The sequence below is a fragment of the Dioscorea cayenensis genome, chromosome 3 (genome assembly GCF_009730915.1).
Source record: "Dioscorea cayenensis subsp. rotundata cultivar TDr96_F1 chromosome 3, TDr96_F1_v2_PseudoChromosome.rev07_lg8_w22 25.fasta, whole genome shotgun sequence".
Classification (NCBI taxonomy): domain Eukaryota; kingdom Viridiplantae; phylum Streptophyta; class Magnoliopsida; order Dioscoreales; family Dioscoreaceae; genus Dioscorea; species Dioscorea cayenensis.
Genome location: NC_052473.1, coordinates 11,928,750 through 11,951,809, shown reverse-complemented (window position 1 = coordinate 11,951,809; position 23,060 = coordinate 11,928,750). Strand labels below are relative to the sequence as shown.

The 23,060-nt window shown below is 39.8% G+C and overlaps 1 non-coding gene across 1 annotated transcript; it reads left to right on the top strand.

Annotated features, from left to right (window-relative positions):
- Nucleotides 1-15,947: 15,947 nt before the first annotated feature.
- LOC120257738 lies at nt 15,948-16,053 on the top strand. Its single transcript, XR_005535827.1, has one exon. It is a non-coding gene; the product is annotated as a small nucleolar RNA R71 (small nucleolar RNA).
- The last annotated feature ends 7,007 nt before the right edge of the window (nt 16,054-23,060 follow it).

Genomic DNA, 23,060 nt, shown 5'->3' with positions numbered 1-23,060 from the left:
TGTGTTTCTTTTTTGGGTTTTATTTTCTTTTTTGTGTTTTTTTATAGGGCAATCAAACAAAGAAATATTACTCAATTAAAGCCCCAATTGATCACCACATCATGTTGTAAATATGCAGTTACAAATAATCCTACTAAAGTAATATAAATTAGACCTAACACAATTCCAAATAAGAAAAATGCAATGATTTGGTTTTCTTTTGTTTTAAGGAGGTAAAACTAGAAGTAAGATCTATCTCTAAATATTAATCTAAATTCTTCATGAATATCAATAATAACAATTGATACAAGAAAGAATTATACAATACCCACAATTTTAGATTAATAATTTCAATATTTATAAAAAAAGTAAAAGTTTTTATTTGACTGGCAGTGTCTAGCGACGGTCATAAAAAATCCCATTAATCAAGTGGCTCTTGTTTGACAAACTTCTCTTTGGTCCTAAGAATGCCAATGGACACAGTGTTGCTGAGTGCACTTAAGGCGTGAATTTGTTTGAGATATTGATAATACATGTGTTTAAATAAAAATAAATAATTTTTTATTTAATAGTAAGGGTATAATTGGTTAATCATATTATTATGCATCCTTTCTTTTCTTTCCTTTCCCCTCCTTAAAAAAATATGGTTTATTAAACAACCATCTTTTTCTTTTTCTCTATAAAATTTGACTATCCAAACAAGGGTTTAACCCATTCTTTCCTTTCTTTTACTTCCCTTTCATTTCCTTCCCTTTCCCCTCCTTTACATATTGTTTGGATCAAAAAGTAGAAAGAAAAGTAAAGAAAAGAAAAAGGAGAGAAAGTAAAGGAATGGTTAAACCTTTGTTTGAATAGTCAAGTTTTTTGGAGGGAAAAAAGGAAGGTTATTTGATAAACCTTGTTTAATTAAAGAGAAGAGAGGAAAAGAAAGAATGTGTACTAATATGATTTATCAATTATATCCTTATTGTTAAATAAAAAATTAATTATTTCTATTTAACCACATGCATTATCAATATCTTAAATAAATTCACACTTTAAGTAGATTTTTTTTTATAAATATTGAAATTGTTACTCTAGAATTGGGGTATTGTAGATTTCTTTCTATATCAATTGTCATTATTGAAATTCATGAATAATTCAGATTAATATTAAGAGGTAGATCTTGCTTCTTTTTTTTTTTTTTACTTTATCAAAACAAAAAATCGAAACAATTGAATTATTTCTTATTACTTTGGCACAATTATTTGTAACTGCATATCTATAATATAAATGCGGTGATTAGTTGGACATTTAATTAAGTAATGTTTTTTTACCTAAAAAAATATAAACAAGCAAATAAACAAATAAACAAACAAAAAAGAAATATGTAGTAATGAGGATCTATAATGCTTGTCACATAAACTCATTAAATCTATGACTTCGTATATTTTCCATAAGAAATTTTGCACACTGACAAGTAAAACAAAAACCCTAACATATGAGAATGACCGGATGCTGACCATAAACAATTTAAAGACACATAGTAACAAAAAATAATAATAATGGAAATCTAAAAACAAGAAATCTAGTGATATAGCAAAGTTCAAGGTAATATAGATGTGTGATCTACATCGATAAGTAGAGTTAGAAGATTAAAAACACAAGATCAAATCGATGCTGTTAGATCCTGAGGGGTAGAAGTGTGATAATTTTTTAGCTCAACCTCTCATGTAATGCAATCACATACAATCAAACATGCAAGAGAAAAGGAGACACATGAATTGGTTACCCAGTTCGGCACAACCTGCTTACATCTAAGGAGCTGAGCTCGAACAAAACAATCCATTAAAAAAGGAAAAGGATGAAGAGTGCAACACTCACTCTCATTCACACAATAACAAAGAATAACCCTCTCTAGATTGCTCAATACCCACTCTCCTCAACTCACACACTAGGGTTTTTCACTCGTGGCATATCCTAAATCTCAAAGCATTGTATCTTATATAGACATCTTTATGTCCCAAAATATCTTCCTCTTTTAGAATCTCCACAGCTTTCTAACTTGGACACCTTCCAAAGTTAGACATTGCAACGCTTATTACAACCGAGCTTCCAACATGGCCCACCTATTGATCCTAATTGAGTTCCAGCTCCTATTACAACACGACCTACGACACCTTTAATCCTCCCAATTGCTCCAGTTCGCTTTGATGCAGTCAACTCCTCCTGAGCTCTTTTTGCCAGCAACTGGCCTCCTTTCTCACGTCATATAGTAGGTCTCTCTCTAGAGGGTCGCACCCACCAAGGCGAGAATCCATCTCACCAAAGATGGTCTTTAAAGATCTTTACTGTCACACCCACCCCTTTTACCAAGGTAAATGTGGTACCCATCAGTTAAAAATCCATTATAACTAGAAAACTGACACCCTTGAAAAACCAAATCAAACTTACATAACACGATTAATAACTTTTACACCAACTACAGGTTCAAATACATGAATACAACAAACCTAATTACCCCAGTTTGCGAGTACAACCGCTATAAGATCACAACACCAACAAATGAAAAGAAAAAGGGACCCACTGCAACCCTGAACTCAACCATGACTACCTCTATACTCTCACAGGCAATCTAGTAAGGTCCTCTCCTACAACTGTAACACATTTCAGTTAGTTGATAGTGGCTCAATAATTTTAAATAATTAAATATAGAGTATATAAAGTATATTAGGATCAATTTCTCAAATAATTTCCAAACTTTCACAAATACTAGAATTTTGGCAAAATACAAGCTTTAAGAGTTTTAAAACATAAACTCATCATGGATCATCATCAAATTAATTTTCCAAAGAAAAAAACAATTTTTGTGAGAGACTGCCCTCCTAAGAGCGACAACTGGGCTTGGCCCTCACATCACAATCCAAAATAACAGGCAAAGTAAAACCGTCCTCAATTCCTTGGCCTAAAAACACTTCCTGACTTAGCCGCCATCGTGACTAGATTGAGAGCCATCAAGGTCTTCATAACCTTGATGTTGGTCATTGAGATTCCCGTATGGTGACCCCAGGTTTCTCACATAAAGGAATCCCTATCAATGGCTCTACGCACCTCTTGACCAGGGTAAACTCAGGGTTAACCACGCCACCTCCCATCAGGGCGGACCGTGAGACCTCCACAGTAGTGTCGGACTAGAGGCTGTAGTCACCATCAAAATCTGTGAAATCTCCATAGCACAAGACATGAATAATACATGTAAAGTCCATATCCAAGACACCATTCATGTACCAAGAATGAAAGCCAAATCCACAAGCATTGATAGTAAAAACATTTTTAATATGTACACATGGTTTCACAAATAATCTTAAAGTCAAGATACACATATCCATTAAAATAAACACTTGAAAATAATAATTAAAACATATACACATGTATTTTCCATAGTTGAAACAATGTATAATTGTACGAAACCCGATATACTAATACGATTGCTATGACATAGGAAACTGCAAATAATTATAAGTATCCTTTAACAATATAAATTATTAAACATAATATAATGAAATTATTAAACAATTATTTCAAACTAATAGCTATTAAGTACTTGTTTCAAAATAATAGCAATTAGCCAATTATTTCAAAATAATAGCCACTACCAACTCATCTGGTCTCTCTTGGGTTTATTACTAGACCTGGAACTTCCTCCCAAGCATGAACGACACCTAACAGGAGAACGAAAAATAAAAATATATAAAATTCAGCCTAATGACGAATTGAACCCAAAAGAAAAATATAACAAACAAATAACTGACTCTCTAATTGGGCCCACTCACTCCAATCGGTTCAAACTTGAGTTTGCATAATCAAACTAGCCTCCAGTTGCACTTAAACCAACTCAATTTGGGCTAAACCATTCTGAACCAACCTGGACCAACCTCAATTTCACTGTACCAAGTTTAATTTAACCAACCAGCCTTGAACCAATTCCAATTGTTATACCAAATCTATTGAACCATCTTGGTTCAACTGAACCCAATTCTCTTTGAATTGGGTCACACCAAAGCCATTAGCCCAAAATCTGAACCAAGCCCGAAATCAATCTCAACCAAATCAATTAAACTCAACCAACTCACTCCCACTTGATTTGATCCAACCAAACATCTCATCTCAATTAGGCTAAACTCAACCAACTCTATTTCAACCATTACCATCATCACCATCTTAATCATCATCATCAACTTAATTAACCAAGCCCAAACCCTAATTCTGATGCTATAGTAATCTACAGTAAAATGGAGAATTTCTCTATCATTCCAAGCAAAATCCCATTCAAATAGAAAGATTTTTCCAAACAAAATCATCTCAAAAAAACCACTTCATCCTCTCCATCAACACTTCTTCAAATCTCATCTTCTTCTTCATCAAACCAACCACATATACACATACATACACACATACACCCATCCATCAAAAATACACCAAGAAAATTCTTACCAAAATCAAACCATCCTTCCGGCGAGCTCCCTCCGACGATCTCCAAGCCTAAACTCCTCAAGCCTCTAATTTTTCCCTTCTTCTCTTTTATTTTTATTTTTTTATTTTTTGAAATATAGTTGCAGCCAATGAAGAAGAAGAAGAAAGGCCACATAAAAGGCAGCCATTTTCACACTTTATATCTTGACTTAAATTTCAGCCAAAATTCACTATCGGTCCCTAAAAATAAAATTTCTTATGAAAAGGTCCCTGAAAAGTCACCAATGGTCCCTAAATCATGAATTAGTATTTGCAAAAGATCCTTGTAAACTTACCTTTCAGTCCTTGGTTTCTAGAAACACTTCAGATGAAACCATATTTTTTACTTTTGAACCCAAAATTTTCTATAAACTTTCACACTTAAGTCCTTCAGCTTTCCACTTGGGGGTTTTCAACAAAACTACTCTACAGGATAATCTTACTGCAACTGTGATAATACCCTGAATATAATTTCTTACAGGTATCCAAAGGTTCAAGGTATTACATTTACAATCTTCTTTCCAAACTTGATCTCCATTCATCCAAGTTTGGTCTTCACAATCTTCAAACTTGATCCTCATTTCATCCAAGTTTGGTTTTTAATATCTTGTTACTAAAACTGATCTTTTTTCATCAAAGTTTACCTCTTAAATATCTTCCAATCATGATCTTCATTCATCCAAGCTTGGGTCATCAATCCTCTTCCAAATCTATGCAATTGCCAAAGATAACTTGCGCCCTTGAATAGTTTGTACCTTCACATAGATCTTCTTCCAAAAATATCCTTATGTCTTCAAGAAGCTTTGCCTATAATTAGCTTTGGATCTTTTCTTCACTTGTATAGCTAGTTATGGTCTTAAGTTCTTCATAGCTTGATGTTGCCTTTCTTAGTTTGTTCATGACAAGGTCCCCTTGCGTATATCCCGCAAGTGCACGGGTTTGTCGAAGTAATAATCCCGGGTGAGCGGGTATCGAATCCACAGGGAGTAGGGAGTAAAGACACTTAATTCGATTCTTAGCTATGTGGAATATCAACAGTGATAAGTGTGACAATGATTCAATTCTCAACAATTAAAAGCAACAAGTAAGAGAGCAAAAGTAAGGAGGAGGTAAGGCAATCGATAAAGATGGGGTACTCGGATGATGCTTCGCCTAGGATAATCGCTTCAAGTGCAAGAACTCTCTATTATGCTTCCTAATCAATGCAATGGTGAGTCGTGGAAATCCTTACATACATAGTCCCAAATCTAAGGTCAACTATGCCTAACTCTATTCATGTCCCGGAGGAGAGATTAAATAATCTCTCAACCTCGCACTCGAATAAAGTTGCAATGAACTCTAGGGATTCCAGGTGATAAATCTCTTCCCAATTATAGACCTAACCTTTTGGTCCAGGCGAAAGGTCCCTAAACACAATTAAGCCCTAGATACTAAGATCCCCTCAACGCTTCACTCCGTTGCACGCGCAACTAAGCCCCAGCGGAGATTCATCCCTTAGACCATTCACTCTATTATGGCCGCAAAGAACTCGAGGAACGGAGGTAGAATCTATCACGTCAGAGGGGAAAGGGGACGCTCCTGTACCTCTCGACTCACTCTCTCAACCCTCTCCAACCCTCTCCAACCTAGCTTTGTCTAACGCTCGTGGTGTGTCACTCACTCATAAGGTTACCAACAAGAACTCTCAACCCTAGTGTCACTCTAGGGGAAATGTTCATACAATCAAGCATTCAAGGTTGGAACTCACAATAACATCAATTTATTGAAAGCATAATAAAGAAGTTCAAAGAAACGAATACATTATAGGGTTCACAATCACCCAAGTACCGACTAGGGGTTTAGCTCTCCATGGAGCTAAGTACAATAAAAGAAATCGAATGTAAAAGAAATGAATCCATAAAAAAACCCCCTCGATGGTCGTGTCGATGGTCTTGTAGAGAGTCCTCTACTCGTCGCAAGGGATCCTTTGTCCGGCCTAGGATACAACTCGCCGGATTGGTGCCGACGAAAGCTCTCCCAATAACCTTCTTCCAAACGACGCGCTATGTCGGAGCCGTAGAACCTCTCCAAAAACCTAGCCAATACCCCTCAAAACCCTAGCCGAAGGCCTCTCGTAAGTTGGGGAAAACATGGAGAAAAGAATACCAAAATCGAGGCTGTATCGGCTTTAAATAGGGCTGAAATCGGGTGACTCCACGGGCGTGGACGGTACACGCGCCCGTGCGGAATTTCCACACGGCCGTGGATAATTTCCACACGCCCGTGTGGATTATCTGTTTCTCTGATTTCTCGGCCGACTGTGAACAGTGCTGCTACAGTACATGCTACAGTGTTGCTGTGGTGCTCTGCTACAGTCTTCGACCTAAATAACTTCCCAATTCCATATTTTCATCGGGGTAACGCAAATGGGCACACATTTACGTCGTGAATCATTTGCTTCTTCAATGATATACATGTTCGTGGAGCTCTTGTTCTTATGTGCATAAATCGGAATGCTCGAGTGTGACTGTCTTTGTGCCCCTCCAAATGGATGTGCTCACTCGAATGCGAGGAGGTTGGCCCCTCCAAATCGGAATGCTCACACCTGACCTATGTCTTCGCGTTTGAACCTTAGCAAGATTTTCTCCAAAATAGGTGCATTATGATCCATATTGGCCTATTTCCTTCATACTCGACCTCACAACCCTACCTGCATAAAAGTAACATAAAAACACACATATTAGTGTAAAAACCTGAGAAAAGTAATGCTCAACATAAGGAATGAACACTTCGCATTCATATCGCACAAGCACTTATCAGTTCCTTTCAATTAATTTTTACACCAAACTAAAGATCTCAGAATCTTGACCTCTTAGTAATAAATTTCTCATGAGAATTGAAGTTACCAAAGATAGATTTTATCATCCTGGATCTTAGGAAAGATAGATTAAATCATAATTTTAGACATGCTCCCCATGACTTGCTCTTCAAGAGAGATCCTTTCACCTTGATGTTTCTTCCCAAAGATAAACTCTTCTAAAGATAGAATTCTGCATGCTTTTTTCATGTCACTAATGCTTTTGCCAAGTCATCTCTTTCTTGTCAAATAATGCCAACTTGAGTTTTTAGCTCTAATAATCTCCCCTTTTAGCATTATTTGACACAACTTTCTCTGCTAGACTTTTGCCAGACTAACATTAGTTAAAACATCAAGCTACAACATGTACTGGAACCTGGACACAACTCAACTTATTTGATAGAACATCATATAGTTGCTGCATACAAAATAGATGTAACATAAATATCAAATGACAACTAGTGACTACAACCACATAACCAAAACATATCAGTCTTTAAGTAAAAAGTTCAATAACTAAAAACACAAACATAATCAATAATGAACAGAAAATAAAAAGGGTATACAGTTTTATTTCTACCCATTGTGGCAGATGATGGCAAAGTCTTTTCCTTGATCCACAAGAGGTTGTAATTCTGGTTGCAACTCCCCCTAAATTGCAGAACTGGTGGTTGATGTAGCTTTCCCTTTCTTCTGCATGAGGACTGGATATTTGAACAAACTCCCTGATATGCCTTTTGCATAACCGTAGTGCACAGGTTGTATAAGTGATAAAGTGTACCCAAATAGGTCAGGTAGTTGAATCCTCAGGGACTGGTATAGCTCTCAATACTTGCTTAATTTCTGATATCTAGCTGACTCAATAAATTAGATAAAGTCTAATTTAAAACAATTAAAGAAATGCGGAAGGAGAAGGAAAAGAGAGAGAGGGTTTGACCTGAAAAGATAACAGCGAAAAGGATAGTGCCCCGGATTAATCCCCTTGACAACGCCCCTTGCGCGTGACCCACAAGTGCATGGGTCTGTCGAAGTAATAAATCCCAAGTGAGTGGGGTATCGTATCCACAGGGAGTAGGGAATAAAAATACCAAAATTGCTACTTAAGCAAGTGAAGATGAATAACGATTGTGTTGATAAGATGTGATGTAAATAGAAATAAAAGAAACAAGAATGAGAGGCACAAATAAGTGAGAGGAAAGACAATCGATAGAAGTGGGGTACTCGGACAATGCTCCCCCTAGGACTAATGTTTCAAGTGCAAGACCTACTATTATACTTCCTAACTAATGCTTAATGAGTTGTAGAAATCCTAAAGCACAGGTGCCAAACCTAAGGTCAACCGTGACTAACTTTATACTATGTCCAGGCGGAGAAATCGCTCAGTCTCAACACCTCACAATGTGTAAAGTTGCAAGAAGTTCTAAGGATTCCATGTGGTAAACTCTATTCCTATGTGTAGATCTAACCCTTTGGTCCAGGCGAAAGACCCCTAGTCACAGTTAGGCCCCATAAACTAAAGTCACTTCAATGCTTCACTCTGTTGCTCACGCAACTAAGCCCCAACGGAGTTCATCCTTTAGTTCTTCACTCTATTGTAACCACAAAGAACTCTAGGAATTGGAGGTAGGATAAATCACACCGGAGGGGAAAGGGGACGCTCCGCTACCTCTCGACTCACCCTCTCAGCCCTCTCCAATCTACCTTTGTCTAACCCTCATGGCGTGTCACCCATCCACAAAGGTTACCAAGATGAACTCTCAACCCTAGTGTCACTCTAAGGGAGAAATCATTCAACAAGTATTCATGATTGAAACTCAATTAAAACATCAATTAAGGAAAGCATAATAAAAGGTCGAAGAAACAATAACATCCTAAGGTTTATAAAATCCAAGTACCCACTAGGGGGTTTAGCTCTCCATGGAGCAAGATATAATCAATAATGAAATCAAAAGTAAAAACAAGTAATCTATAGAAAACCACCTTAGTATTCGTGTCGATGGTCTTGTGGAGTAGCCTTGTCTTCTCCAAAGGTCCCCTTGTCCGGCCTAGGGCACACCTCACCGGATCGATGTCGACGAAAGCTCCCCCCAATAACCTTCTTTCATGCGGAGCGTGGTGTCGAATCCGTAGAACCAATCCAAAGACTTGCTAAAAGCCTCTAAAAAACCTAGCCGATGACCTCCCGAAAGGTAGAGAGACGTTGGATAGAAGGGTGAAAAGATTCTCCAAAAATCGAGCTGAATCGCGGCTTAAATAGTGCTGGAATTGGGAATCCACACGCCCTTGTGGATTCTCCACACGGGCGTGGGGAATTTTCACACGCCCGTGTGGATTCTCTAGAAACTTGATTTTTGGTCGGCTGTGAACAGTAACTTCTATAGTGTATTGTTATAGTGATTTGCTACCGTACCTGCTACATTGCTCTGCCAAAACACTCCCAATTCCACACTTTTCATCAAGGCAACATAATTGGGCACATGTTTATGCCATAGATCGCAACTATTCTTCAATCAAAGTCCTCATTGGTGAAGATCTTGCTATTAATGCACAAGTCGGGATATGCAAATGTGACTGCCTTCTTTCCCCTCCAACTCACTTATCTTAGAGCCCCACTTGTGTCTTCGCGTTTGTTCCTTCCAAGATTCCACCAAATAGTGCGTTCACGATCTACTTTTGGCTTCTTTTCTTAATACTCAGCTTCACAACTCTAAATGCGCAAAAGAATACAAATACACATTTATTAGCCCTTAAACCTGATAAAAGTAATGCTCATCGTAAGGAAAGAACACTTCACATTCTTAACACACAAGCACTTATCAAACTTTCCCACACTTAAGCTTTTGCTTGTCCTCATGCAAAAACTAAAACATTGAAGTATAGAAGAAGGAAAAAATTGAAAGTTCTTAGCCTTAGGTTCACCAAAGCATGCAAGGAGGGCATTCTATAAGAAAGGGAACTTTTAACACTAAATATGAAAAATCAATGCTCTAGCTAAAAACTTGAATAAAAAAGGGCAACAAACCCAACATCGTGTAAGTGTGTGTAAACTCGCTCAAGTAAACCCAAAGTATACTCCTCAAAGTTCTAAGTACAAGGGAGTTATTTATCTACAAGCATAACAAAACCAAAGGATGGTAGTAGCTTCACATATCCTCTAAGGTACCCCTTTCTGAAGCGGCCGCTAAGGTGGCTTTCACACTTTCGAGGTGGTAGCTCTTTCTACCAGGGTGGTAGCTTTCACTCATCCCATGAGATAGCTCTTTCTCTCATTAGGGAATAACTAGTATCCGACTTATGAGAGTAGCTTCATACTTCATAGGTGGTAGCTCTTTCCACCCTCAATGCATAACTAAACAATCTGTTTTTTTTGTGTTGTTTTCCATTTTTTTTTAGCAAAATGGAACAAGAAACAAAACTAATTAGTCCCTTAAACATCAAACTCGAGTTTCCAAAAGAGTTTTATAAGTGAGTGGTGCACAAATATTAATCGGGCAAAAATTCCTAGAGATTCAAGTAAAAACTAGAGCATGAGAACATTCAATGTTAAAATTTCTCCTAAACTCAAGAATACAAACATTGCAACTAAGGTGAACCGCCATTGGCTACGCTGAACATGTATGTCAATCAAAACTTGTGTAAAAGACATGTGCAAAGTGAACTCCCCCCATACTTAAGATGTACATTGCTCTCAATGTATATATGCAAGCACAATAGAAAGTATAGCAATCAAGTAAATATGTGGGAGTAGGCAATTGAAACAATACTCCCCTGACTCCTAATGTTGCGTTTGATGGAGCGAAATCCTTGGGAGTAAAGTTCCAACGGGTTGTGAAGCACACACGGCCCACATTGGTCGTGTCCATAACTAAATCTCAATTTCCATACTAACAAGACCATCTGCATGCATACACAAGGGGGTTCAGTGAAATTCAATAAAAACAAAATTAGCTCGAGTGTATAAAAGATAAGGTAATGTATAGAACTCAAGATAACAAAATGAAAGTAAAAGACATACTCAGAAAGAAAATCCTTTCTGAGTAGTGCAAGTCTTGCAATAATACAAAATAAAAAACAGACACAAGAAAGAAATAAAGAAAAAGAAAAACGCATCAAGCGTCGGTGTCTGGCTGGGACTCCGCTGCTGCTACTGCTGGTGATGATGTACTATGTGGACCAAGTGGTGCTGGGACGGGTGATGGTGGTGTCAGAGATGCCTGAGGGGTCCTCGGCCTCTAAACAAATGGGGAGGCAACGTCTCGCTCAAGGATCTATTATAAAGTATCATAATGTGCCATAAACTCTGTGTATTGCATAACCTTTGTCGCCCGAACCTCGGGATCTCTGTCCGAAGCACCCCTACAACACTCTCGAGCCTCTCAAAATGATCATAGGCTCGAGAAGGTGAAAACATGCATACTTGGGGTGGCTCCTCTGCCACAGGAGGTACCTCGGTCTCCATCGGTGCAGGCTGAGGCTCGAGGGTAGGCTGAGAACCCTCGGCATCATCACCCTCACTCTTGGCTATCTCTGGGGTGGGTGTAATCAAAGCATACACTCGCGGCTGAGCCCTGTGAACCATCCCCATCAACCTTATCATCTCTATGCCCAGGAAGACAGGTATACTCGCCTTCTCGGCTCCTCGAATCATGCCCAAGAAACCCATACCCATAACTAGTCTCGTTATGTAGGGGCCCGAGAATATCACTCCAAATCTAATATATTGCCCCTGATGTTGTATATACTCTACCAGGATGTGTCCCAGGTGTATCGGTGTGCTCTGTACCATCGAATAGAGATATAGTAGCTCCCGTCGGCTTAGCATACCGGTACTGTCACCACGATCGTTAGCTGACCTGCTCAGAACGGCTTGTATATACCTGTAACTCGGCTGGGAGAAACATGTGGCCTTAGACACCTCGGGCTTATACTGCCCCTGTCCACATAGCACTCTGTATGCGCACTACGGTATCAACTTACTGGGGTAATCCGTAGGCAACTGCTCGTAGTCATCCGTATTAGTGAATGCCACATCATAAAGTCCCAGTCTAATGAAGAACTGGGTGACTGACAAGCTTTGATGTTGTCCGAGTGCTCTAAATTGTATAGTGTCTACACTGTCAAAGCTGGAATAAGAGCGGGCGAACTCGAATTATGATAACACCTTAAGCATCAACATACAGATCGCAGGATCCTGTATGGCAAGCAACCGTCTCCATCCGCCTACCACAAGCATCTCCTCTATCTCCTCTACCATGTTACCTGTCCCCTGAACCTCTCTCACTGCATCCATGTCGGGAAAATGTGTTTGTCCATACCTTAGCTTTACCAATCTCTGAAATCGAGCCTGATGCTCGGGAATCACGAATTCCATTTGTTCGCGTTCAAGTGATGACTCACGCGGACATTTCTCATCTTGCCTCTTCGACCGAGGTGCCATATCTGTAAAAATTAAAAAACAATTGATGAAAGAAGTTCACAAAATAATACAACAGAAATCCACACGGTCGTGTGGAATTTCCACACGCCCGTGTAGATCTTTGGGGTGAGAAAAACGCACGGCTACAAGTTAAAAACTCAAAAATACATCATCAAATCTCTTCTAATTCCTTTCTAAACATGAATACTCCTTCTAATTGTAGAAACAAAGCAACATTCACCATTATAATCGATTAAAATCAAATATCATGAAGAAAAGAGAGAAATTAAGGGTTACCGACGGGATGAAGTTAAAAACTTTGAATTCGGCCGGAAAACTCGAGTAAATCTCCTTAAATCAATGGTGCGAGGTCGGGAGAGGGATTAGGAGTGTTCTCTGAGTGATTAGGAGGTTGAAAATGAAGAAGAACGAAAGGATTTTAAAGAAAATCTGCGGCCTTTGCGTTTCTGTACATTCACACGAGCGTGTGGAAATTACCCACGCCCGTGTGCCTCCACTGGAGAGACCCATAGGGGTAGACGCATGCCCCTGTGTACTCTCAGGAAAACACACTAAGCTTCTAAATGCAATCACATGGGCATGCGGAAATTCCACACAAGTGTGGACCTTCATAGGGCTAGTACACAGGGGCATTCACACACCCCTGTGTATTCTCGGGATGGAAGAGAGCTTTTCTGCAGAGATCCACATGGACGTGTGGAAATTACCCACGACCATGTGTATAGCTTAGGATCATCCACAGGGGAGAGTCCACGCCTCTGTGCCTTCTCGAGAAAAATTTCTAAGTCTCTGCAGGAAGACACACGCCCGTGCTGAAATTACCTACGGGCGTGTGACCGTCGCTAGGTCGCTTACAAGGGTGAGTCCACGCCCCTATGCCTTCTATGGTCGAGCTTCTCAGTAGAAACCCACGGGCATATGGAAATTCCACACGCCCGTGTGTTTTCTCTGGATGAGTTAGAAAGACTACAGGCTTTGAAGAAAATTCCTGAACATATAAATACACTCAGAGCCTGCTTTTATCATGCAACCTATACCAGAGAAAAATGCACAACATGCTCAAACGACCAGAAACTTCACCATGCACATTTAAGCACATTGTAACACCAAAATGTCCATGAGAAAATCATAGAAATAGCATCTAAAAATCAAGACACCAACACTTAAAGCCTTATTCATGCAAACACTAACTAAAAACTAGGAAAATAGTAAAAACTTGGGTTGCCTCCCAAGAAGCGCTTGTTTAACGTCATTTAGCTTGACGTACCGTACCTTGTCTTACCTCATGGGGGTTTATAGATGAAGGTTCTCCTCTTACCCATAACTTGAAAGCATGATGAACATAGTCTTTTGAAGGTAGAGGGAGAGTTGTCGAGTTTGGTACCACTTAAGGGTTTGTCACCCTTGTTTCATTTTACGTTTCCCCAACAGCCTTGGGGTGTTTCTTGTGGCGTCTCCTTGCGCGCTTCATCTTCCGAAGCATATTTTTCACGATCCCCGGAGTAGATGGTACTGTCTCCTTTAGATCAAGCATCATCACATCTTCGTTCTCCATTTCCTGGTCTAGCAACCCCTCGTACGGGTCCGGATTCAACATTTCCTGCACATATTTATCGATTAGCTCATCTGTAGTGTCAAGAAAATAAAGAGTATCATCAAAGTTGAGAGAATGTCGCATGGCTTAGGTGAGGCGGTATGTGAGCTTGTCATCTCCAACCTCAGTGTCAACTCCCCGCCATCCATGTCGATAAATGCCTTGGAAGTGCGCATGAATGGCCTCCCAAGTATTAAAGGAACATCTGCATCCTCATCGACATCCAACACTACAAAGTCTACAGAAAATATGTACTTGTCCACCTTGACAAGTATGTCTTCAATGATGTCCCTCAGATGTCTCACTGTTCGGTGCGCCAATTGCAATGTCATCTGAGTGGGCCTAGGCTCTCCCAAGCCTAGCTTCTGAAAGAATGAGTATGGCATGAAGTTGATACTAGCCCACGAATCCGCCAATGCCATCTCTTCACCCAAATTGCCAATGTTGCGTGGAATCACAAAGCTTCCGTGGTCTTTCTTCTTGTTCGGCATATTCTTTTGCATCACTGTCGAATAAGAGGCATCTAAAATCACTGATGCACTCTCCTTCAACTTCCTCTTGTTGGTCAAAAGATCTTTCAAGAACTTGGCATACCGAGGCATTTGAGATAACGCCTCCACAAAAGGAATGTTGATGTGCAATTTCTTGAATAGACCCAAGAAGTTCCTTTATTGCTCATCATTTTGGTCGTTCTTCAATCTTGAAGAATACGGAATTCCTGGCTTGTAAGGTGGGGGTGCCACCTCCTTCTCTTTGCTAGCTCTCTCCTCAACCTACATGACCTCAGGTGCTTCAACATTGGTCTCCTAACTTGGAAACCTACCCTCAACCTCACGATCACTTCTCAAAGTGATCGCCTTCACATGTTCTCTTAGATTAGTCTCGGTATTACTTGGTAGGCTTTCTTGTGGTCTCTCCGATAGAGACTTCGCAATTTGCCCCACTGGATTTTCTAAATTGTGCAATAACGCGGTGTGGTTGCGAAGTGTAGCCTCGACCGATTGTAATCGTGTATCCGATGATTGCACAAATCTAGTCAAGGCTTTCTCTAAGTCGGTCATTCGGATTTCCAAGCCTAAAACTCTATTCTCCATGTTGGGGCTTGTTGTTGTTGAAAATCCAGTGGTGCTATGGCCTTTTGTTGCCCTTGGTTACTCCATGAGAAATTGGGGTGGTTCCTCCACCCTTGGTTGTAGGTGTTGCTATAAGGATTACCTTGTACCCTTCTCGAATTGCCCACAAAGTCGACTTGTTCAGTCGGGGCTAAAGTAGTAATCGAAATTGGACAATCAGATGGCATATGTGAACCCCTACAACCATCACAACTCATGATAGCAGCTACCCTCGGTGAAGTCAATGTATCCAATTTTTGCTCAATACCTCTACTTGGGCTGCTAAAGATATAACCGCATCAATTTCATAGAGTCCGGCCAGTTTCTTCTTTTCCCTTGCATTCCATTAGTAGCTATTCATGGCCATTTCCTCTACCAACTGCCGGGCTTCTATAGGGGTCATGTTCCCCATTGTACCTCCAGCGGCGGCATCTAGAAGCTGTCTTGTACTTGGATTCAACCCGTTGTAAAAAGTCTGAATGATCATCCACTCGGGGAATGCATGTTGTGGACACTTCCGCAATAGGTCCTTGACTCACTCCCATGTCTCAAAAAAGGACTCGAGCTCCATCTGAACAAACGATGATATCTCATTGCGAAGCTTTTCCGATTTCCCCGGAGGAAAGTACCTTGCAAGAAAGGCTTCGACCATTTTATTCCATGTCATGATGGATGCTCATGGTAGAAAATGTAGCCACTACTTTGCTCTTCCTTTTAGAGAAAATAGGAAAGCCCTCAATCTTATAGCATTATCCATAACGCCGTTCATCTTCAGCATGCCACAAACTTTCAAGAAGGTTTCAATATGGTGTTTGGATCCTCATCGGCTAAACCATTGAATTGCGCCAACTGCTGTATCATTTGGATGAATGCTGGCTTTTGCTTAAAGTTCTGAGCTGTAATCAGGGGCCGCACAATGCTAGATTATGTCCAAAATACTGACGGTTTGGCGTAATTAGAAAGTGTTCTGTGTTGTTCATTCTGTTCTGCCATGTTGTCAGATCCTTCAACTTCCACTTCAGCTAGATTCGACGGTTCTTGCACAGGTTCTTTATCCTTTCTTTTGAATGTATGTTTAAGTTCAGGATCACCTTCAATTAATATCGAAGGGTTCCCTCGGGTCTTAACATGCAGCTGCACCAAAATAAAGAAAACAAATCAGAACGATGAAAGAATAAGAAGATGTAAAATAGAATGAATGATGTATAGCTAAGATAACAAAGTGCAAAGTATCTCTAAACGCCTACACCCCGGCAACGGCGCTAAAAACTTTACAACGCACCTTACGTGTAACCCGCAAGTGCACGGGTTTGTCAAAGTAATAAATCCCAAGTGAGTGGGGTATCGTATCCACAGGGCTAGGGAATAAAAATACCAAAATTGCTACTTAACCAAGTGAAGATAAATAATGATTGTGTTGATAAGATGTGATGTAAACAGAAATAAAAGAAACAAGAATGAGAGGCACAAATATGTAAGAGAAAAGGCAATCGATAGAAGTAGGGTACTCGGACAATGCTCCCCCTAGGACTAATGTTTCAAGTGCAAGACCTACTATTATACTTCCTAACTAATGCTTAATGAGTCGTGGAAATCGTGAAGCACACGGTCCCAAACCTAAGGTCAACTTTGACTGACTCTACACTATGTCCCGGCAGAGAAAGAGCTCAGTCTCAACACCTCACACTGTGTAAAGTTGCAAGGAGTTCTAAAGATTCCAAGTGATAAACCCTATTCCTATGTGTAGATCTAACCCTTTAGTCTAGGCAAAAGACACCTAGTCACAATTAAGCCCCAGAAACTAAAGTCACTTCAACGCTTCAATCTGTTACTCACGCAACTAAGCCCCAGCAGAGTTCATCCTTTAGTTCTTTACTCGATTGTAACTGCGAAGAACTCTAGGAATTGGAGGTAGGATAAATCACACCAGAGGGGAAAGGGGACGCTCCGCTACCTCTCCACTCACCCTCTCAACCCTCTCTGATCTAGCTTTGTCTAACCCTTATAACGTGTCACCCATCTACAAAGGTTACCAAGATGAGCTCTCAACCCTAGTATCTCTCTAAGGGAGAAATCATTCAACAAGCATTCAAGATTAAAACTCAATTAAAACATCAATTAAGGAAATCATAATAAAAGTTCAAAGAAACAATAACATCTTAGGGTTTACAAAATTTAAGTACCCACTAGGGGGTTTAGCTCTCCATGGAGCAAGATACAATCAATAATGTAATCGAAAGTAAAAACAAGTAATCCATAGGAAAACCCCTTCGGTATTTGTGTCGATGGTCTTGTGGAGTAGGCTCGTCTTTTCCAAAGGTCCCCTTGTCCGGCCTAGGGAACACCTCGCCGGATCGATGTCGATGAAAGCTCCCCCAATAACCTTCTTCCAAGTGGAGCATGGTGTCGAATCCGTAGAACCAATCCAAAGACTTTCCAAAAGCCTCTCAAAACCCTAGCCGACGGCCTCCCGAAAGATAGAGAAAAATTGGAGAGAAGGGTGAAAAGATTCTCCAAAAATCGGGCTAAATCGCGGCTTAAATACGGCTGGAATCGGGCATCCACACGCCCCTATGGATTCTCCACACGGGCCTGTGGAATTTTCACACGGGTATGGGGAATTTTCACACGCCTGTGTGGATTCTCTGGAAACCTGATTTTCAGCCGGATGTAAACAGTAACTTCTACAGTGTATTGCTACAGTGATTTGCTACATTATATACTAAAGTGCTCCGCCAAAACACTCCTAATTCAACACTTTTCATCGAGGCAACATAAACGGGCACATGTTTATGCTGTAGATCACAACTTTTCTTTAATCAAAGTCCTCTTTGGTGAAGATCTTGCTATCAATGCACAAGTTGGGATACGCAAATGTGACTGCCTTCGTTCCCCTCCAACTCATTGTAATGCCTTAACTACATGGAGGTTGGCACACATTCACGTATCGTAGATCCCCACTTGTGTCTTCACATTTGTTCCTTTCAATATTACACTAAATAATGCGTTCACGATCTACTTTTGGCTTCTTTTCTTAATACTCAGCTTCACAACCCTAAATGCGCAAAAGAACACAAATACACATGTATTAGCGCTTAAACCTAATAAAAGTAATGCTCATCGTAAGGAAAGAACACTTTGCATTCTTAACACACAAGCACTTATCACCCCTCGACGCATGCATTGACTAGGCAATGATTAAATGTACATCTCCTTGGACCGTGTAACTACCTATGAAGAGTTTGATAACATAGAATCTCACTCAAGGCACGGTGCAAACTCAACTCCTTCCCTATTGTGTGCCTAGCTAAATTGGATATCAACCACCATTTAGATAGTGAATAAGCAACTAAGGTTAATATGCTTCTTAACTACAATTGCAACTATAGAGAACATGCATGACAAATCAATGCTCATCAGCTAGTGACAATTCCCACATTGAGTTTGCAACATACAAACATCAATTAGCAAAAAGATGAACAACCAATAATCAATAATCAAATGACGGTTAACCCCTCATGGTTCTACAATGCATAAATGAAAAATAATAATAGAAAGAAATGTTATCCATAAAACTTCCTTCTTGCTTCACAATCCTCGTTAGAGAGCAATCTATGATGAACTTGCTGGTATTAATCCTTTCCCACAATGATCTCTCCACAAAGATCCGGCCTTGAATGGTGCTAAGCTCTGCCTAGTCATTGTCTCCAGAAAAGAGAAAGAAGACCCCTTTAAAACCTAACTTTAGGTCTTGAAAACACCATTCCTGATTAAAGCACAACCATGCTCTTGGTCGTGCTCTTAATTGTGCTTTCGTCAAGGTGCCTTGGAACTTGTTCTTAACCTGATTGCAGCCCAACTTGAAAAGTGCACGGTCGTAAGCACACCTGTGCTCGTTCATGCTAGGAGCAAGATAGCCGTGCTCTTCTCTCCGTGAAAATCCCAATAAAGTGCACAGGCGTAAGCATGCCCGTGCTTTAAAAGCATGATGGTGCTAGGGGAAATGAAACCATGCTCTTCAGTTTGTGCAAATTCTAGTGAAGTGCACAGGCATAAACACGCCCGTGCCTCCTCAGTTGGGCTGAAATTCTCTAAGTCTTGAAAAATACACGGTTGTAAGTATGGGTGTGTTTCCCAACCGTGCTTATCCTGAAAGTGCATTCCAACTATATTTCATGCCAAAATCATCTCTATTCATTCCTTTCTCTCCAAGACCTGATTATTTGCATTATTTAACAAATATACCCCAAGTAGATCAATTTATAATAAAAGAATGCAAAAAGACAAGTAATTCATGCAATAGGGTATTGATAAGTGCTTGTGTATTAGTAATACGAAGTATTCTTTTCTTACGTTGAGCATTACTTTTATCAGGTTCTAGCGCTAATACATTTGTAGTTGTGTTACTTTGGTGCATGTAGGGTTGTGGAGCCAAATATGTAAAAAAGATGCCAATGTAGATCGTGAATGCACTATTTGATAAAATCTTGGAACGAACAAATGTGAAGACAAAGATATGAGAATGTGTGCCAACCTCCATGTATTCAAGCAATTACAATGAGTTGGAGGGGCATAAAGGCAGTCACATTTGCGTATCTCAACTTGTGCAATGATATTAAGATCTTCACCAATGAAGCCTTTTATTAAAGAAGGTGATCTACGGCATAAACGTGTGCCCGTTTATGTTGCCTCGATGAAAGTGTTAATCGGGAGTGTTTTTGGCCAGGTATTGTAGTAGGTTACTGCAGCAAATCATTATAGCAATTACTGTTCACAGCCCGCAGAAAATTAGAATTCCAGAGAATCCACACCCCCGTGTGGAATTTCCACAGGGGCATGTGGAAATTTCATAGGGGCATGTGAAAAATCCATAGGGCCGTGTGGATGCCCGATACCAGCCTATTTTAAGCCACGATTCAGCCTGATTTGAGGATCCTTCTTTCCATTTTTTCTCCAACTCTTGAGTGGCTTATGGGTAGGGTTTTGAGAGGTATTGGCAAGGCTTTTGGAGTTGTTCTACGGCTTTGACACCGCGTTTCTCTTGGAAGATAGCTATTGGGGAGCTTTCGTCGGCACCGATCCAGTGAGGTGTGCCCTAGGCCTGACAAGGGGACCTTTGGAGAGGACGAGCCTACTCCATAAGACTATTGACACGACTACCGAGGGGTTTCCTATGGATTACTTGCTTTTACTTTCAATTTTACTATTGATTATATCTTGCTCCATGGAAAGCTAAAACCCCTAGTGGGTACTTGGATTTGTAAATCCTAGGATGTATTTATTTCATTAACCTTTTATTATGCTTTCCTTAATTGATGTTTGTGAATCCTAGGATGGATTTGTGAATGCTTGTTGAATGATTTCTCACTTAGACTGACACTAGGGTTGAGAGTTCACATTGGTAATCCTTGTGAGTGAGTGACACACCAGGACGGTTAGACAATGCTAGATTGGAGAGGGTCGAGAGGGTGAGTCGAGAGGTAGCAGAGCGTCCCCTTTCCCCTCCGGTGTGATTTATCCTACCTCCATTTCTATAGTTCTTTGCTGTCACAATAGAGTGAAGTACTAAGAGAGAAATTCCGCTGGGGCTTAGTTGCAAGAGCAACAGAGTGAAGCGTTGAAGTAATCCTTAGTATCTGGGGCTTAATTGTGACTAGGGGCTTTTCTCCTGGACTAAAGTGTTAGGTCTACATATAGAAATAGGGTTTATCACTTGGAATCCCTAGAGCGTCTTGCAACTTTGCACAGTGTGAGGTGTTGAGACTGATCGATTTCTCCACCGGGGCATAGTGTAGAGTTAGTCACGGTTGACCTTAGGTTTGGGACGGTGTATCTTATGATGTCCATGACTCATTGAGCATTAGTTAGGAAGAATAATAGTTGGTTTTGCACTTGAAACGATAATCCTAGGTGGAACAATATCTGAGTACCCCACTTCATATCGATTGCCTTTTCTCTCACTTATTTGTGCCTCTCTTTCTTATTTCTTTTATTTTTGTCTACATTACATCTTATCAACACAATCATTATTTCATCTTCGCTTGGTTAAGTAGAAATCTTGGTGTTTTTATTCCCGATTCCCTGTGGACACGATACCCACTCACCTAGGATTTATTACTTCGACAAACCCGTGCACTTGTGGGTCACACACAAGGAGTGTGTCAGGTATATAAAAATTTCTATATAAAATGCACTCATCACTCCCCCTACCTTCATTTCTTTGCAAATGACATCAAGAAACATCAACAGATACATGGTCATTTGTGGACCCTTTCCTACATAGATTAAACTTGAAAAAGGCCGAGTGAACCCCTTAAATATTCATATCTTGTAGGATCAAGGGGTTTGGTGAAAATGTCAGCCAGTTGCTTCTTCGTTGTAACATAATCCATGGTGATAGTCTTACTTTCAACTAAATCTCGTATGAAATGATGTCGAATAGCAATATGTTTGGTATGCGAATGTTGAGCTAGATTCTTGGAGATGTAAATTATGTACAACAACTTCCTGCTACTATATACTCAACCTCTGTAGTAGAAAGTGAGATAGAACTTTGCATCTTACTGTACCATGTGACAAGGTTGTTGCCTCGATAAAAACATCCATTTGAAGTGTTTTTTTGATCATCTATATTGCTGGTCCAATCAGCATCATTGTAGCCTACCAAATGCACATTTGTATCTCTAGCATACCAAATCCCAAAATCTATAGTACAATTGATGTAGCGAATGATGCATTTGACTGCTGTCAAGTGTGATTGCTTTGATGATGCTTGATATCTTGCACAAACTCCAATGCTGAAACAAAAATCTGGTCTACTAGCTATAAGATAGAGCAAGCTACTAATCATGCTTTTGAAAAGGCTTGGGTCCATATCATTCCCATGTTTATCTTTTGTCAATTATTCGTTAACACTCATAAGTGTCCTGACATGTCTTGCATTCTAAAATTTAAATCTTTTCACTAGATTCCTTGCATACTTGCTTTGAGAGATAAAAATACCATTTTTGCTTTATTGAATCTGAAAGCCGAAGAAGTAGCTTGATTCTCCCACCATGCTCATTTCAAACTCTTGCTACATAAATAACACAAACTCATCGACTATTTCTTCTAAACTGTAGAGACAAATACTATATCATCAATATATATATTGGTGCAACCATGATGTTTGAATTTATCTTCTCGATGAATAATGTCATGTCTACTACCCCTCTTTGGTAGCCTTTTTCAAATAGAAACTTTGTAAGTCTTTCATACCAAGCTTAAGGAGCTTGCTTCAATCCATATAGAGTCTTTTGCAACTTGAACAAATGATCTAAATGCTATGAATCTTCAAAACCTTTTGGTTGTTCCACATATACTTCTTCATTTAGAATCCCATTATGAAATGCACTTTTGACATCCATTTGGTATAGCTTGAAACCCATGCTACATGCAATAACTAATAATAATCTGATGGATTCGAGATGGGAAAATGGTGCAAATGTTTCATCAAAATCAATTCATTCTACTTGAGTGTACCCTTGTGCAACTAGTCTTGCTTTGATCTTGGTAATGTTGCCTTTGTCATCAGTTTTGTTCTTGAAGATCCACTTGGTCCCAATGACATTC